The following is an 18,088-nucleotide window of genomic DNA, read 5'->3' as shown; positions in this document are numbered from 1 at the left end:
ATCTACCTATGAGAATGAAATGATGGCCATCTTACATGCAGTAGATACCTGGCGACCTTACTTATTGGGGCGATGTTTCCAAATCTGCACAGACCATCACAGTCTTAAATATTTTTTGGAGCAATGCCTATCCTCCCCACAACAAAATAAATGGCTCGCCAAAATGTTGGGATATGATTATGAGATCATTTACAAGAAAGGGCGCGAAAATATTGTAGCAAATGCATTATCTCGCCAATTTGCGGAGGAAAGTACCCTGCTTGCAATTTCCTTTCCCATTCCAGAATGGATTGAAGAGGCTCGGAGGGAATGGTTTTCACATCCCTGGCTCTCCCAACTCATTACTCAATTGCAGGCAGATCCAAATTCCACCAAGGGCTACTCGTGGCAGGATGAGATTCTTCGCTACAAGGACAGAGTCGTAATATCACCAACATCCACCCTCAAAAGCCGCATTTTGGAGGAATTTCACTCATCCCCCACTGCAGGACATTCAGGCTTTCAGAAGACGTATGCTCGCACTAGAAGATCATTTTTTTGGACAGGCATGAAAAAGGACATCCTTACTTTTGTAGCGGAATGCGATGTCTGTCAGCGCCACAAAGGGGAGATAGTCAAAGCACCAGGCACATTACAACCATTGCCCATCCCGGCATCAATATGGACGGGCGTTTCTATGGATTTCATTACAGGTCTTCCAAAGTTAGGAAACAAGTTAGTCATCATGGTGGTTGTGGACAGACTTTCTAAGTATGCTCATTTTTGCGCCCTACCCAACCCTTTTACACCGACTTTGGTCACTCAATCTTTCATGGATCAGATCTTCAAATTGCATGGCATGCCCACTTCTATTGTGTCTGATCGTGACCCAATCTTAACCAGTAATTTTTGGCAGGAACTCTTCAGGTTACAAGGTACCCAACTAAAACTCAGTACTTCCTATCATCCACAAACGAATGGTCAAACTGAAGAAGTCAACGAATGTCTGGAAACCTACCTTAGGTGTTTCACTTTAGAAAAGCAACATCTTTGGGTACAGTGGTTACCTCTAGCTGAATGGTGGTATAACACCAACTATCATGCCACCACCAAAGTGACTCCCTATGAAGCAGTTTATGGTCAACTCCCTCCTTCCCCTACTTCTTATATCAGGGGGTGCTCAAAGGTACAAGCAGTGGATCAACTCCTACAAGGCCACACAACCATGCTCGCCCATCTTAGAGAGAATCTTCATCAAGCTCAAAACCGCATGAAGCAACAGGTAGATTAGCATCGCTCAGAGCACCAATTTCAAGAAGGGGATCAGGTATTTTTGAGGCTGCAACCATATAAGCAAACATCACTCAAAGACAAGGGTTGTCAGAAACTATCTCCAAAATTTTATGGATTGTATCAAGTACTTCAGCGCATTGGAGAAGTGGCCTACAAGCTAGCTTTGCCACCCACTGCAAAAATCCATCCATTTTTCCATGTCTCATGCCTCAAGAAAGTGATTGGGAACAATTGCAGAATTCAAACCAGTCTACCTGAATTGGATGAAGAAGGGTCAATCTGGCTCCAACCTGAGCAGGTCCTAGACACACGAGAACGGCACCTACGTGGCCGCATGATCAAGGAAGTCCTTGTCAAGTGGAAAGACACCTCTCCGGAAGATGCAACCTGGGAACCAACCACTATTCTTCAACAATTTCCGCAGCTTTAGCCTTGAGGACAAGGTTATTCTTAAGGGGGAGGGCATGTTAGGGTCCCACCCTAACCCCCTTATTTATGTAGTAGGATTGAGTCATAGCTATAGTTAAGTAAAGAGTCAATAAAGCCCATATTAATAATTGTAAGTGGTTAACCCGCATTTAATGATGGGACCACAATTAGTTGCAAATGGGCCATGGTATTAGATAGATGGTATTAATAAGAACCATGGTATTGCTCCATGGTATTGCATGTATGAGTCATATATAAAGGATAGAGACTCCCTGCGAGGAGCATCGTGTCTTATTTTGTAATCGAGCTCTGCTCTATTGGAGATTGCCCCCTCGAAGAGGCAAGTGAACATTGTTTTCTGAATAATAAAATACTTGCTGTTGTTTCCACTATTCTATGTTCTGGGTATATTTCTTCGCATATTCTGTATTTTGGTATCGTCTTGCAGGTTAAGAGCATAACAACCTTGTATTATCTATTATTACTCCATTTTTTAATCTAAAACATGTTATGCTAGTATAGCCTTGTTGTTTTTAATTTTCCTCAATATTATTCCATATGCAAATTTGATCAATGCACATAGAGCAAGCCATTTATACTCACACACATACTTGGATGGTTTGAGCCTTACAACTCTTCACATTCATTGATCCTGTCTTAATACTCTGCAATATTCCTTACTTCTTGTTAGTATGAAATTTCTTGGAGGTGTACCAAAGACATTCCACTTAAGTCACTGGTGACACGTGACCCTAACAACAATTTGTGGTTGCTTACGCTTTAGATATGCAATAATAAGACAGAGAAAAACCTACAACAAAAAGACATATGCGATCCAAAACAGCAAACAACAATATATATCCAATGTAATAACCCAAATAGAAAGACTTTTAAAATGAATAATAAATATTTATTGATAACACCTAGTGAAGGAGATCTACAAAAGGGTCTGCAAATCCCCTTTCGTGGGACGGGTCCTTTGATGTCCTTAATGCTTCAGTAATCAATTCTCTCTCTCAATGTGTGAAAAACCCAAAACAATGTGTAGAACTCAAGTGGGAGCTCAAGTGCAAGAAGACGATAATGGTGACGATGATAATGATCATGGTGAAGAATGAATGGAAAACTCTCTTATTTATAACAAAGTATTGCGTTAATCTCGAAAATGGAGAATAATAAAATAATATTAACCAAATCAAGATCTAATCACTAGGAATATTTTGTTATATTTTTTGGAGAGGGAAAATATATTTAGAATGGTCAAATATCTTTATTTAGAAATAATTAACAAATAAAATTATTTATTAATTATTTCATGAGGATTAAGAATGGTGTGAAATTGAAATAATTATTAAATAGCGATTTAACAATTATTCCAATAATAGAATTAAGGAATAATAAATAAATATTTATTTATTTAATTATTCCTAGGTGATTTAGTCAAATGTGACAAGGAATAATTATCAAACAATGATTTAAAAATTATTCCTAGAAAAAACGATTTATTCAATTATTCCCATGAGGTTTTTTTAATTTTAATCAGAAAATAATTTAATAAAAATGGTTTACTAAATTATTTCCCATGGTGAAAGTGATTTTACTATGGTAAAAATAATCCTACATGGGGTATTTCGATCCACCTAAGTAGAAATGGCTAGGTGGTCATTTTTCGCTGATAACACTTCTCATACCATCTCATTTCAGTCCAAAACTTGAGCAAGTATAGGGATCCAACTATGCCAAAAAAAGTGATAATTTTTTATCCATGGAGAAGTTGCATGACATTTCATTGTATGGAGCACAAAATGAAAAGCATAAGAAAGCCTCATAGAAAGAACATACCAAGATTACATCAACATGAGTATACTTGTAAACAATGGAAATTTGATAGTTGAAACATACTTTAAAGGCAAACCATAATATCTAAGAAGGCTTGTAATGAAGACAACTCCTTAACTTGGTAATGGTGAAAGAATATTCTTAAAAGTTTAACTATAAAGAGTATGTTTAATAATTAAGCTTTAAAAAATGTGTAAATGTGTTTGGGAATAAAAAATGCCTTAAAAGAGGGGGGGTCTAATTGAAATAGATCTTGACAATGAAGGGAGTTTGATAGATAAAGAGAAGATTGTTTAGAGAAAGGCATTGTATTGAAAAGTTGAGTGTTCAAGTAAGATAAGTTTAGACTAGAGCCTAAGTTGGTTGAGGAAATCAAATAGGCATGGGATTGACTTAAGATAAAACCAAGTGTGTTACTCGACTAAGCATAATTAAATGGGTGAGCACATTGGTGGATAATATATGGGAGCCTTCAATGAATGTTAGTAGATCACATTGATAAAAACACCTAGTATGCTCTATTAATTGTTATCATTCAATTATTGATGAGATATGGTGAATTAGTAGTCAAAAGATGAAGGGATAAGTCAAGTTTGATTGTTAATCAACTATCATACAAATTCATGGAAGTGAATGAGCTTAATGTTTTCTTAATGGATGCATAACTTGAATAACCAAGAGGACAATGGATAACTAAATCCAAAGTAGCACACATATGTCATATGGAGATATGGTGATGCATGTGACATATGGATATATGGTGCAGCAGTCATGTTCTCATGAAAATATTAGTGAAGGTGCATGAATGATGACCTTGGTGAAGCAGTAGAGTTGATGATGATCTCAACAGTGACAAAGAAGAGGATTGGTGTCTTAGTCTTGGAGTGGCCTAGTAGGTCAAGGGTCATGGATTTGGTATTCGTCAATTGGAATCTCTATAAGAATAATTTTGTGTGGGTTTTCCTCTCCAAGAGGGAGAGGTCTTGGCTCTGGCAGAAAGCCAACGTCGTGTGTTCTTGTCTCTTTGTTTTTTGTAGCTATTTGATGAACTAAGAATACACACTCTAATAATTATAACAAGTGAAGGTTGTGCTAAGAAGTAAAGTTAAATACATCACAAATAGTTATCAAGACTAGAAGAATCTAATTAACTCTAACTGCCCTAGATTCTTCAACATAAAGGAAGGTCACTTCTCTATATTTCTTGGATTAAAAAAAAATCACTTATGTTCATCATTGTGTCTATAAATCTCAAACAATGAAGTAAGATCAAAAGTTCACTTTCTCTTTACATTAATTTTGAGAAATACCTCACTCTCACCAAGTTTCAAGAAATAGAGAAGCTAATATGACCTTTGGTTCTTTGTAATTGACCTATAATTTTAAATATACAATCGTGACATATCAAAATGAAAGAACGGTTGTAAACATAAAAAAGAACACTTTATGTAATCTTACCTTTTGTTCTTTGTAATTGACCTGAAACTTTAAATATACAATCCTAACATATCAAATTGAAAGAGCGATATAAATATAGAAAGCATAGGCAGATAGGAAGTTATCGCTGGAGGTAAAATGGTGTTCGACTATGAACGTGATTCAAGAACTTTGATATTGATATGTTTTTAGAGAAGGTACTCTTTGTGATGCTAGAGTGATCCCCTCGATCTTGGACGAGCATTTTGGGTTAAACTTAACATCCTACATTTATGAATTACAATCCATGGAACTGAGGGGACATAAGGGCACTGTACATGGACAAGAAGATGACCAAGACAACTCTGATGAAAAATAAAGCATAGAACAACTACCCGATACAAGAATTTCAAACAGTTGCGCACTTTGATCCTCTAACATGAGCAGTTGATGGTCTCTTATCCAATTTTTACAAGTTCCTTGATTTTATTTTTGGATTCATTATTTGGTTTTCTTAGACCCAATTTCCTTATTACATTGATAGGCATGGGTTATTTCAGAATAAGGCAATTTACATTTTCTAAAAAAAGAAAATGTATGGATGGTTTAAATTTAATAATTTGAGAATATTTTTTGTCGTATACACAATCTAATGGATGAAATCAAGGGTTTCCAAACCACTTTTTGCTTCAAAACTTATGTGACCTTTGGTGTTACAAATTCTCAGCATTACATAAATTAAATTGCTAATAAATTAAATGACTCATAACTATTTTGATGGCTATCAAACATTCTATCAGTGATTCAATTTATATGGTTGTGCTTGTCTTTAAATTGGTAATCAAGTCTAAACAATTGAAATGTTGAAGGGTTCGACAAAATATATGTGGCATTCTACAATAAGCTAAAAAGGGAAAACATTTTCCCAGTTGTAAGTGGCTTTCAACTGAAGAAGAAGGTCAGTCGGAAGTCCCCTAATGCAAACAAATTTCAATTATTTTTATTTTTTATTTAATCTTTTATTCCTTACAATTTATTCTTTTATATATTTTCTTATTTGTTTGACTTAATTAATTTATTCTAATTCACTTTATTTAATTATATTTTTTTTATTTAACCCCCTTCCTATATTATAATTGTTAGTTATTAATTATTTTCAATGTTCTCTTTCTTCTCATAACGGTCATAATTTAAATAGTTAATCCCTTCTCTTTCAATTTGACCAACCCCGCACCACCCCCCTCCCCCACATTTTATTATTATTTTAGTATTAATTTAATATTTTGTTTAAGTGGAGTTCTCACGAAGCGCTAGGGATTTTTTCCTGCGCGGAGCTTCGCTAAGTGACGTTGTTGAACAAGATCTTATTACAGGCATTGAAGGAGTGCTAAGGAGTGGGGAAGATGAGATATGTTTTCTCCATAGCAGTAGACAAGGGTTGTATTTGGCTCTGCTTGTTGCAAAATGGTTGCCTTCCCATTGCTCTACGTCTTTGGACCATGATGGCAAGTGATGGCTTAGCTCTACAGAAGACATCTTCTACTGGGATCATTACGAGAATGGAGTCAAGGCTCCAAGATTAAACAAGCGACTCAAATCTTAAGGATAAAAATTGAGAGAAGAACTACCGACCTGCACTATGGTCGGAAGATTCTTCTCTCAAGAAACTATCATTCATATTCTAAAAAGGTCCTGATGATGGACCACCTTTGGGGTTCGAAACGTCGACAGAATGAACATAATATTGTGGAGAATCCTAATCATGCTACCCCAAAAAACTACCACAGAAGCTTAATGGAATGAGATCTATCTTCTCGAAATCTTAAGGATGAAATTGAAAGAAGAACTGTCGACCTGCACTCTAGTCGGAATATTCTTCTCTCAAGAAACTATCATTCATATTCTAAAAAGGTCTTGATGATGGACCCCCTTTGGGGTTCGAAATGTCGACAGAATGAACATAATACTGTGGAGAATCCGGGCTACCCCAAAAAACTACCACAGAAGCTTAATGGAATGAGATCTGTTTTCTCGAAATCTTAAGGATAAAAATTGAAAGAAGAATTGCCGCCCTGCACTCTGGTCGGAAGATTCTTCTCTCAAGAAACTATCATTCATATTCTAAAAAGGTACTAATGGTGGACCCCCTTTGGGGTTCGAAACATCGACAGAATGAACATAATACTGTGGAGAATCTGGATCATGCTACCCCAAAAAACTACCACAGAAGCTTAAAGTCTAACATAACTTCCCTGTACAGAGGGGATACATGGAATGAGATCTGTCTTCTTGAAATCTTAAGGATAAAAATTGAAAGAAGAACTGTCGACCTCCACTCTGGTCGGAAGATTCTTCTCTCAAGAAACTATCATTCATATTCTAAAAAGGTCCTGATGATGGACCTCCTTTGGGGTTCGAAATGTCGACAAAATGAACATAATATTGTGGAGAATCCGAATCATGCTACCCCAAAAAACTACCACAGAAGCTTAAAGTCTAACATAACATCCCTATATGGAGGGGATACATGGAATAAGCTCTATCTTCTCGAAATCTTAGGGATAAAAATTGAAAGAAGAACTGTCGACCTGCACTATGGTTGGAAGATTCTTCTCTCAAGAAACTATCATTCATATTCTAAAAAGGTCCTGATGATGGACCCCCTTTGGGGTTCGAAATGTCGACAGAATGAACATAATATTGTGGAGAATCTGGGCTACCCCAAAAAAATACCACAGAAGCTTAATGGAATGAGATCTGTCTTCTCGAAACCTTAAGGATAAAAATTGAAAGAAGAATTGTCGACCTGCACTATGGTTGGAAGATTCTTCTCTCAAGAAACTATCATTCATATTCCAAAAAGGTCCTGATGATGGACCCCCTTTGGGGTTCGAAACGTCGACAGAATGAACATAATACTGTGGAGAATCTGGATCATGCGACCCCAAAAAACTGCCACAGAAGCTTAAAGTCTAACATAACTTCCCTGTACGGAGGGGATACATGGAATGAGATTTGTCTTCTCGAAATCTTAAGGATAAAAATTGAAAGAAGAACTGTCGACCTGCACTCTGGTCAAAAGATTCTTCTCTCAAGAAACTATCATTCATATTCTAAAAAGGTCCTGATGATGGACCCCCTTTGGGGTTCGAAACGTCAACAGAATGAACATAATACTGTGGAGAATCTGAATCATGCTACCCCAAAAAACTACTGCAGAAGCTTAAAGTCTAACATAACTTCCCTGTACAAAGGGGATACATGGAATAAGCTCTGTCTTCTCGAAATCTTAAGGATAAAAATTGAAAGAAGAACTGTCGACTTGCACTCTAGTCGGAAGATTCTTCTCTCAAGAAACTATCGTTCATATTCTAAAAAGGTCCTGATGATGGACCCCATTTGGGGTTCGAAACGTCAACAGAATGAACATAATACTGTGGAGAATCTGGATCATGCTACCCCAAAAAACTACCACAGAAGCTTAAAGTCTAACATAACTTCCCTGTATGGAGGGGATACATGGAATGAGATCTGTCTTCTCGAAATCTTAAGGATAAAAATTGAAAGAAGAACTGTCAACCTGCACTCTGGTCGGAAGATTCTTCTCTCAAGAAACTATCATTCATATTCTAAAAAGGTCCTGATGATGGACCCCCTTTGGGGTTCGAAACGTCGACAGAATGAACATAACACTGTGGAGAATCCGGATCATGCTACCCAAAAAACTACCACAGAAGCTTAAAGTCTAACATAACTTCCTTGTACGGAGGGGATACATGGAATGAAATCTGTCTTCTCGAAATCTTAAGGATAAAAATTGAAAGAAGAACTGCCGACCTGCACTCTGGTCGGAAGATTCTTCTCTCAAGAAACTATCATTCATATTCTAAAAAGGTCCTAATGATGGACCCCCTTTGGGGTTCGAAACGTCGACAAAATGAACATAATACTATGGAGAATCTGAATCATGCTACCCTAAAAAACTACCACAGAAGCTTAAAGTCTAACATAACTTCCCTGTACGGAGGGGATACATGGAATGAGAACTGTCTTCTCGAAATCTTAAGGATAAAAATTGAAAGAAGAAATGTCGACCTACAATATATACACTCTAGTCGGAAGATTCTTCTCTCAAGAAACTATCATTCATATTCTAAAAAGGTCCTGATGATGGACCCCCTTTGGGGTTCGAAACGTCGACAGAATGAACATAATACTGTGGAGAATCTGGATCATGCTATCCCATATAAAGAGGTCGTGGTGGGCTAATTCTTCAAGGTTGTTTCCCTAACTCTCTTTTCCCTTAAATCAGGTCCCTTATGCACGCACAACTTTGTTGGGATTTCGGTCCACAGAGAATCGAAGGCTTGTGCACAAGGGTGTTTTGATTTCACAAGGAGATTTGCCTCACTCTCTTAGTTATGATTTGATCGAAAGAAAGGAGTCGGCTCTAGAATCCTTCCATATCTTCATTAAAAGAATTAATGGGGAGTCCCCCTTATCTTAGATTGAGACCTTTGACATGATAAGAAACATGAAGCAATGCATTGAGAACATGTTGGGAATACCTGCAAACACATAGTGCCTGCTTTTTGAAGGGAGAATTCTTGGAGATTTCTCCCAGATGAAAGAATACAACATCTCAAGGAATTCCACCATTATCTTGAACCAGAGGCTGAGTGGATGAGCTCTAGGACCCAAAAAAGCCAATGGTTTTTCCTCTTACAAGGACACGATGCAAGGGAAGACTTCTAGTTCAGTGGATCATCCCCAACACATCCCAGGACCCTACATTGTAGAACAAATGAAACAAGTGCCTGCCATGGAGGTTAATATCCCAGAGGTAAACTATCTTTTTTTCTTCTCTCCAATCCAAGGTTGTGATACGTAGGTTCAATGGTTTTTAGCCTAAATCAGATGCTTCACACTAGTGGGTCTTTTCTTCCTGAACTCCCAACTATGACATCTATTTATGCTCCAAAGGTTTTTATAGCCCAATTTGATACTCAGGAAGACCTGGAGAAAGTATTTAATGATGGGCCCTAGTTTTGGGGAAGAGTTGGGCTCTTCATCACCCCATGGTTTCCATACTTTGATGCCACAAAAAAGGTGGTTTGAACAATGCCATTTTTGGGTGTGGCTACTAAATATCTCCTTCCCTTTCTAGCACCATAAGGTTCTAGAAGAAATCAGAAATACTTTGGGAAAATTTAAAAAGATGGATCATGAAAGAATAGAGAATGGTATATTTAATTTTGTCAAAATCTGTGTAAAAATAGACCTTAGCAAAGGTCTGCCTAATCACATTCATCTAAAATGTAAAAATGTTCAATGGACCCAAGTATTAAATTATGAGAATACATCATTCAGATGTCAAACAAAACACATGTCCACAAGCAAAAAATATCCCAAAAAAGAAAAAGGGACAGGCATACGAATCAAAGGATGGCAGACCTATGATCCCCACCTCTTAGAAGCAAAAGAAGAATATAGGGAGGGCCCCCCAATCCAAGCAATAAACAACGTACAGGTCTAGAATGTAATCGGACTCCATGAGTAGAATGACACTGAAATACAAGAGAACCAGGCATCAAATCAACAAAAAAGTGAGACTTTCAAAAAATGGGACGTGGGGGTAAAAAAAGATCCATGTTTCTAAAAGCTCATACTCAAACAAAGAATCTCCTCTGAAGACTTTGGGTAGCGAATTGGCAATGGTTCTAGTTACTCCAAATACAAGAGAATGGCAAAAAGTACAGAAAACGAAAGGCAAGAAAGAGAAGTTATGTGATTGCTATCACACTTAAATATGAATGTACATTTGTATTTATTTTCTTAGTTTTTCTCTTTTTAGCTCATAAGTCTAGAGGCTTATTTGATTTTACCACCATTTGGATATGAGCAGATATTGTTGGATACACATTTTGTTGTGTATATGCAAAATGTAGTTGTGTTTATCTTATAAATAAAATTATGGTTTTTTTTCCTTCGAAAAAAACAAAATAAAATATTTTATTTGAATTCTTATAATTCCACTCATTAATTATATTATTTAATTATTAAATCATCAGGGTTATTCTCAAGATCCCTAATGGCCTATTATTTCTCTCTTTAATCTTGGTCATGCACTCTTTGTATCTTCATTCTTAGATTTATGTCCTTGAAGATGGGTGAAGTGTTTGCTCGAAATGTCGGACACCTCAATGAGAGCACACAACGCTCCAAAAAAATTTCTCAACATCTTATTGTTAATTGTGAAAATCTTCATGCTAAAAATTAATTGAATTTATATTTTATTTTTAAATCTTAGATATATATATATATATATATATATATATATATATATATATATAACTTTTTATTTATTAAATATATCATTAAGTTAATTAACTAACATTTTTCCATTATTAATTGGATTTATCTTGAGTGGTTGGGAGGAATTATTACTATCCTTCCTACCCATATTCAACAGTGACATGATGAGTTTTGATGTAATGGCTTTGAGCCTTGTTAAGAATGAATAGTCCCTCGAGGATTAGAACTTATATAGAGATATTTTCCATGTGACACAGAGGTAGTTATCAATACATGTAATGAGCATGCATGAATCTCTCCCCTCGAGACTTAAGCATTCATGGCATGGAGCATGAGGCAGCTCGTAATCAAGCTTAGGATTCAATCCAGGTTGTGACGTGTGGATATGGGCGGATTACCCTATGCAAGCCATTATGGGTTTATTAAACGAGAGTGTTTTTGAGCATACATACTATTTGGTTTTCTTGTCTTGTCTTACCTTTTTATTTCGTTTTCATGGTTTATATAGTTGCATGGTTTTTGCTTTGATCATCGATTGGTGATTGTGGGTGTGGTTCTGCTTACCCATCCCAATGTCTAGCAACCATAGTGGTCACTGGGGAAAATTGATTGTTGGGGTTCGCAGGATTCAAGTGGGTTTTCTGTGATCGAAAGGGCCAAGCTCTATTGGATTCCTATTTTGGTTCATCCATTCACTATAATTATTTTTAGTCTACTTGAAGCTCCTAAGTCCAACTAGAAGGGAGCTCATAGACAATTTGGTGGTCAAGAACGAACTCGATTGCAAGTCTAGGGTATTCGTGTTGCGCAGACAACTGAGCTAGCTCGACAGTGCTTCTAATAGAGTATCCCCCTAGATATGCAAAGAGAGGTCATTGTAGAAATTTTGAAGTAAAAAATGGGCCTCAAAACAAAAATATACAACCAAAATCAACTTTATAAGAACCAATAAGATTCAAGATGATGATGTCAACCATGGGGGATGATTCACCATTTTTGGAGTAAAATAAAAAGATTAAAAAAATAAAATAAAATAAAAACTATTTTTTCAACTCGTGTTTTCAACTTATCTCCCTACAGTTTTACTCAAATGTCAAGCAAGAGCACTCGTTAGATGCAGAATTTAATTCTTCATCCAAGGAGTACCCATGTTGCATACTTTTGATGGACCACGAAAATGAGAAATACATGACAAATGTGTTTGCAATCACATTTTTTCATGTATTTCGCATTTTCCGTGTAATACGCTTTGTCGAAAGTATGCACCATGGGTACTCCTTAGATGAGGAATTAAATTTTGCATCCAAGGAGTGCTCCCACTCGAAATTTAAGTAAAACCAAAAGGATATAAGTTTAAAATACAAGTTGAAAAAGTAGTTTTTTCCTTTTTCCCTCCAAAATTTGATGATGTAATCTAATCTTATTTTATAATTTCCACTATTATTTTATAATATTCCTTAGGAGGCCCATTTTAGACCTCAAATTTCTCTAATGCGATAACTTGGTCAACTCAGTGCAATCAAGGCGCAACCATACTTCACAGGGGCAAATCAGTGTTGAGTTTCATGATTGGATGTAGGGCACTGGGCATTCTCGATCTCATGTGACCAAAAATTTCAAGGGAATAGAGCATTTTTGGATTGCCAAAATAACGGCGGTCATAGCCCAAGAGAATCAAAAAACCTATGAGCCAAATTAGTGAAGTGGCTTCACAGAGCAGAACAAAATTTATTGTTTTATGTAGAGTGGTTTTGACTTGGATTTAAGGTGTGGGAAGGGCTTTGGCAAAGAGAAAGAAGCAATGGAACTCTAATGGTACTAGCGCTAATCACATCATTATTAAAGTTGAACCCACGCAACAACAATCAAGCGAAGACAAGGAGAAGAGTGCCTTAGGCTAGGTTTGTCCCTCTAAGTGACCTTCTTGATTCCTTGGTTTTAAATCTTTTTTTATCTTCCATGGTTCTTATCATATATATTAGTAGTTTATGGGACCCTAAGGCCATGGAATGGTTCTATCTACCTATAGGACAGATATAGTTGATAAAAAGTTTCTATAGTCTATGATGGTAACAATGAGTTGAATGCTTAAGATCTTAGCTAAGGTCTAGTTTCCATTTTAACTAACTTCAACAAAACTTAGATGTAATATTTTAATCTAGAATACTATTAACTTTAACACACACATGCACACACATGAAGCACTTTAAATATTACTCTAATATAACGAGAAATAGATAGTATAACATTATGAACTAGACATTGACAAACCTTCCTACCCCACCCTATATTCATGTGTTTATGTGTGTTTAGAATGGCCATATCATTTTCTTCTCTACAAGTGACTTGCTTTTAAAAGCAAGAGCATCTTTGGGTACTTACAAAGCATAACCATCGAAGTAGACACAACACTCCTTTTTGTTGTTGGTGTTGATTGAGAAGATGTAGATTCTATGTATCTCTTAACTGCAAGATTGATAATTATTGCATTAAATGGGGCATGCATCAAATTGAAACAAAGTGCTCACATGAAACCCTTTAGTTAGCACCACAGATCCTTTTACGCCCTTCGATGGAGAACACAACCTGCACAAATGCATCATTAAGTGTGCTCATTAATAGTAGTCTTTGTATCAAACTCGAAATGTGCATATATTAATTGATCCCCTTAATTACACCATCAAGGAATGTAATGAAAGATCTACCATGACCAACTACGCTAAGATGAGAATTATCACTAAGGTATACATTCCCACCATCATATTTCTCGTACAATAAAAAAAACACTCAAATGTAAAGTCATATAAAAAAAAGCTCCAAACACTAATATGCTACCTACACTAATCAATGAGCAAATAATGTCCATAAACTCTTAATAAGCATTGCTAAAAACAAATAGTACAAAAGCATACAACCATTACACAATGATTTTTTTTTTTTGCAGAAAACCCTTTTAAAAACAAAAACCCACACTCCAAAGCAAGCACAATGTATTATTCAACAATTAACAAATATTAGAAAACACTTTGAAGTGTTTGAGCTCTTAATAGCAGCAACCAAGGTTTTAAAAAAAGTATGGCCTCATAATGCTACCTTCGATAACCATTCTCTTTCCATACCCCCATCCCAAGCACTTAATATATAGGCATAAAGAAATTATAAACAATTTATGGTTTCTAATTGTACACATTGGAAAATATTCCTTTATGCATGATTTTTGGTTTTTATTAAAATTGCTAGTTCATACATGATGTTTGGCCTTTACTAAAAATATTATTTCATTCATGAGATAACTGCCACACAATGGGTTGAAAATCTCTAGCTGTGTAACACCTTCTCTAACAATTCACACATATTCCAATGCAATCTAGCCTTGCATGGCTAGAAGATCAACCCACACATATTCCAATGCAATCTAGCCTTGCATGGCTAGAAGATCAACCCATGTAGAAACCAACACTTCGCATAATTTAAGTCATGCTCATGCAAAAATGAAGTGTTTTTCTATTTAAATCCCACCTATGCAATAAATGACCATGGGATGAAAGTTAGACACTATTAAACATAAATGTGTAAGTATACCATCTACTCAAATTGGAACTGAAACAAATGAATAAGCATTTTTTTTTGGTATACTTCACCTTTCTTGGTAAGGTAATATTGTTTCATTTTAATCCTAGCTTATCTTCACCTTTCTTGGTAGGGTAATATTGTTTCATTTTAATACTAGCTTATCTTCTCTCAAAAGAAGAGGCCCATTAATAGTGAGCAAGTCTCATTGTTTCATTATAATCCTTGAGATGAGAAAGACATTGCATGATTCAATAATAATACATAGTTTGCATGTTAATATGTTAACATTTTATTTGAATTAGAACACCTTAACTCTTGGAACCCTGATATTGTATACCTTGTCATTTAGTGCTTGTAAACGTTTAATAGATGCATTTTAAAGAGATTGTGAATTGATAGGCATTTTTCTAATAAGATTGCACATTGGATGTAAGCATCGATACAAAATAGGCCAACAAAACAAATGGCTAGTTGCCATGAACCTTGAGGTGCAAGAACTCAAAGACATGATAACAAGATGGCAAGAGCATCATCTATAGTCATATCCTTCCCCATAGGTGGGGGACTTCAATGCCAATGTGGCCCAATGAACTAGGCATAATTTTGACAAAGCTGCCTAATTCTGACAAAGGGAGCTTGCATATTCTATGGGGTCTTCAATGCCAATGTGGCCCAATGACCTAGGCATAATTTTGACAAAGGGAGCTTCCAATGAACTAGGCATAATTTTGCCAAAGCTGCCTAATTCTGACAAAGGGGGTTTGCATATTCTATGGGGTCTTCAATGCCAATGTGGCCCAATGACCTAGGCATAATTTTGACAAAGGGAGCTTCCATTTTCAATAATTTTGACAAAGGGAGCTTCCATTTTCAATGTATATTTGTATTTTTGGGTCGTCTCCTTCCTTTTGTGTAGATAAAATCTACAATGACATTCCTTCTAAACAAAACTTTTAAACCAACTATGGAGAAAAATTATACCTATATGTTGGTGCAAAATTTCTTATATTATTTTTATGTGCGATAAAACATAAAACACACTGGTACATGATATATTTTAATATTTTAAATACCAGTATATTTGTATTTTTGGGTCGTCTCCTTCCTTTTGTGTAGATAAAATCTACAATGACATTCCTTCTAAACAAAACTTTTAACCAACTATGGAGAAAAATTATACCTATATGTTGGTGCAAAATTTCTTATATTATTTTTATGTGCGATAAAACATAAAACACACTGGTACATGATATATTTTAATATTTTAAATACCATTTTTAAATTTTTATTTGAACTTATGCAACTTTATACAAGAAACTTCTGCAACATCATATACGAAAGAAAGCTGATGTGTATCCACAGACAACCAATTTACAATCAGGCTAACACACAAGTTGGACTAGATGGGAAGTAGACAATAACAAACACATAAAACACAATGGTACATGATATATTTTAATATTTTAAATACCATTTTTAAATTTTTATTTTTATGTGAACTTATGCAACTTCATACACGAAACTTCTGCAACATCATATACGAAAGAAAGCTGATGTGTATCCACAGACAACCAATTTACGATCAGTCTAACACCACAAGTTGGACTAGATGGGAGGTAGACAATAAACAAACACTTTATATAAGTCGGTAATGCTCACGGTAGACCTCATCAGCCCCCTCAAATTCTGACGCTGAAAATTATACTGATGGGTACAGATGATCACGATGGACTTTGCTGGAAATAGTAATCAATAAAAGCAAATAACCCTTGCAAGAAAAGCTCTGATCTCCATATGTAAAACCAACAGTTTTTGGATCAAAATTGGGCCAATATACGTCACACAATTAACATTCTTTTGCAACAAAACTGGGCTAATATACATCACACAATTTTGCAATGTCCTGGGACAGTGAAAGATTTGGAAACAAGCATCTAAGCGATGTAGTGTACGAGGTGTTGATGTTCCAATCTGTCAAATAGGCCAGTTTCATTTTAAAGACTTACAGCATCAACACCAAGTACCAACGCAGGAAAGCCTATCACTTGCAAAGGATTTTTGCAACCTTTGATCAATACACGATTCAGTCATTACAACACAGCTTTTGAGAAAATACCTGCTCTACCATGTGGGGTTCTTTCTCAGTGCTAGCATTCAAACTACTACCATCTAGAAGAGGTTCCTATAATTTTTCTTTTGTTTCTTCAAAGGTGATGGCTGTAAATCCCTTGAAAACATTATCAATACAAAAAGGACATTAAGAGAGAGAATACATAATAAAACTTGTAGACGTGAACCTATTGATAAGAACAATGTATTGGCCACCAGAGACGAGTCGTTGGATGTTCTGTAGCTTTGAAATTCTTCTCATGTTCAACTGTTGCTCCATTTAAAATCATGAAAATGCTTTGAATAGCATGTGCGTTGCTTCAATGATAATTCACTTCGTTGTCAAGACTAAATGGGCTAGGAAACGTGTACTCAGTATTGTATTTAAACCGGTCAGAACAAGTATGATTATAAAAGAAGTTTATTTTCAAGAGTAATGCGGTCAGATGAATTAAAAATCTATAGATGCCTTCACAATTAAGGGCTGTAATAGAGCCTTCCCAATATCTTGGAGTATATTAGTACACTAGAACACAGTATCCAAGATACTATAACAAAAAAGGTCCAAATGCCTATCGTAAACTAGAACACAGCATCTGAGCTCATTCTCATCCAAAATTTTATGCTCGGAAAAAGCTCAGATGCTGCTTATCAAAGTAAAGCACGACAGCTTTAATCCAAAGAGACAAATTATTGGAACTTAATTAACTATGAGTTTATCAATAATGAATAAGTAGAAACATACCTACTAATCATGTAGCATAACAACACACCCATCCCATGTTCTGAGGAATGAAGGATAGAGATGATATCTACATTATTGCCACCATCTTCCATTCGAACCATTCCGCCAAACGGTCTATGGAAATAACAGATAATTAACTATGGATTTATCTATAATGAATAAGTAGAAACATACCTACTAATCATGTAGCATAACAACACACCCATCCCATGTTCTGAGGAATGAAGGATAGAGATGATATCTACATTTCTTCCATTTAAACCATTCCGCCAAACAGTCTTATGGAAATAACAGATAATTAACTATGGATTTATCTATAATGAATAAGTAGAAACATACCTACTAATCATGTAGCATAACAAAACACCCATCCCATGTTCTGTCTGGAAA

This window comes from Pinus tabuliformis, chromosome X, assembly GCF_031772625.1.
Source record: "Pinus tabuliformis cultivar Carrire ecotype Pingquan chromosome X, CPIR1, whole genome shotgun sequence".
Classification (NCBI taxonomy): domain Eukaryota; kingdom Viridiplantae; phylum Streptophyta; class Pinopsida; order Pinales; family Pinaceae; genus Pinus; species Pinus tabuliformis.
The sequence above is the reverse complement of the archived record's forward strand: the minus strand, read 5'-3'. Positions refer to the sequence as shown.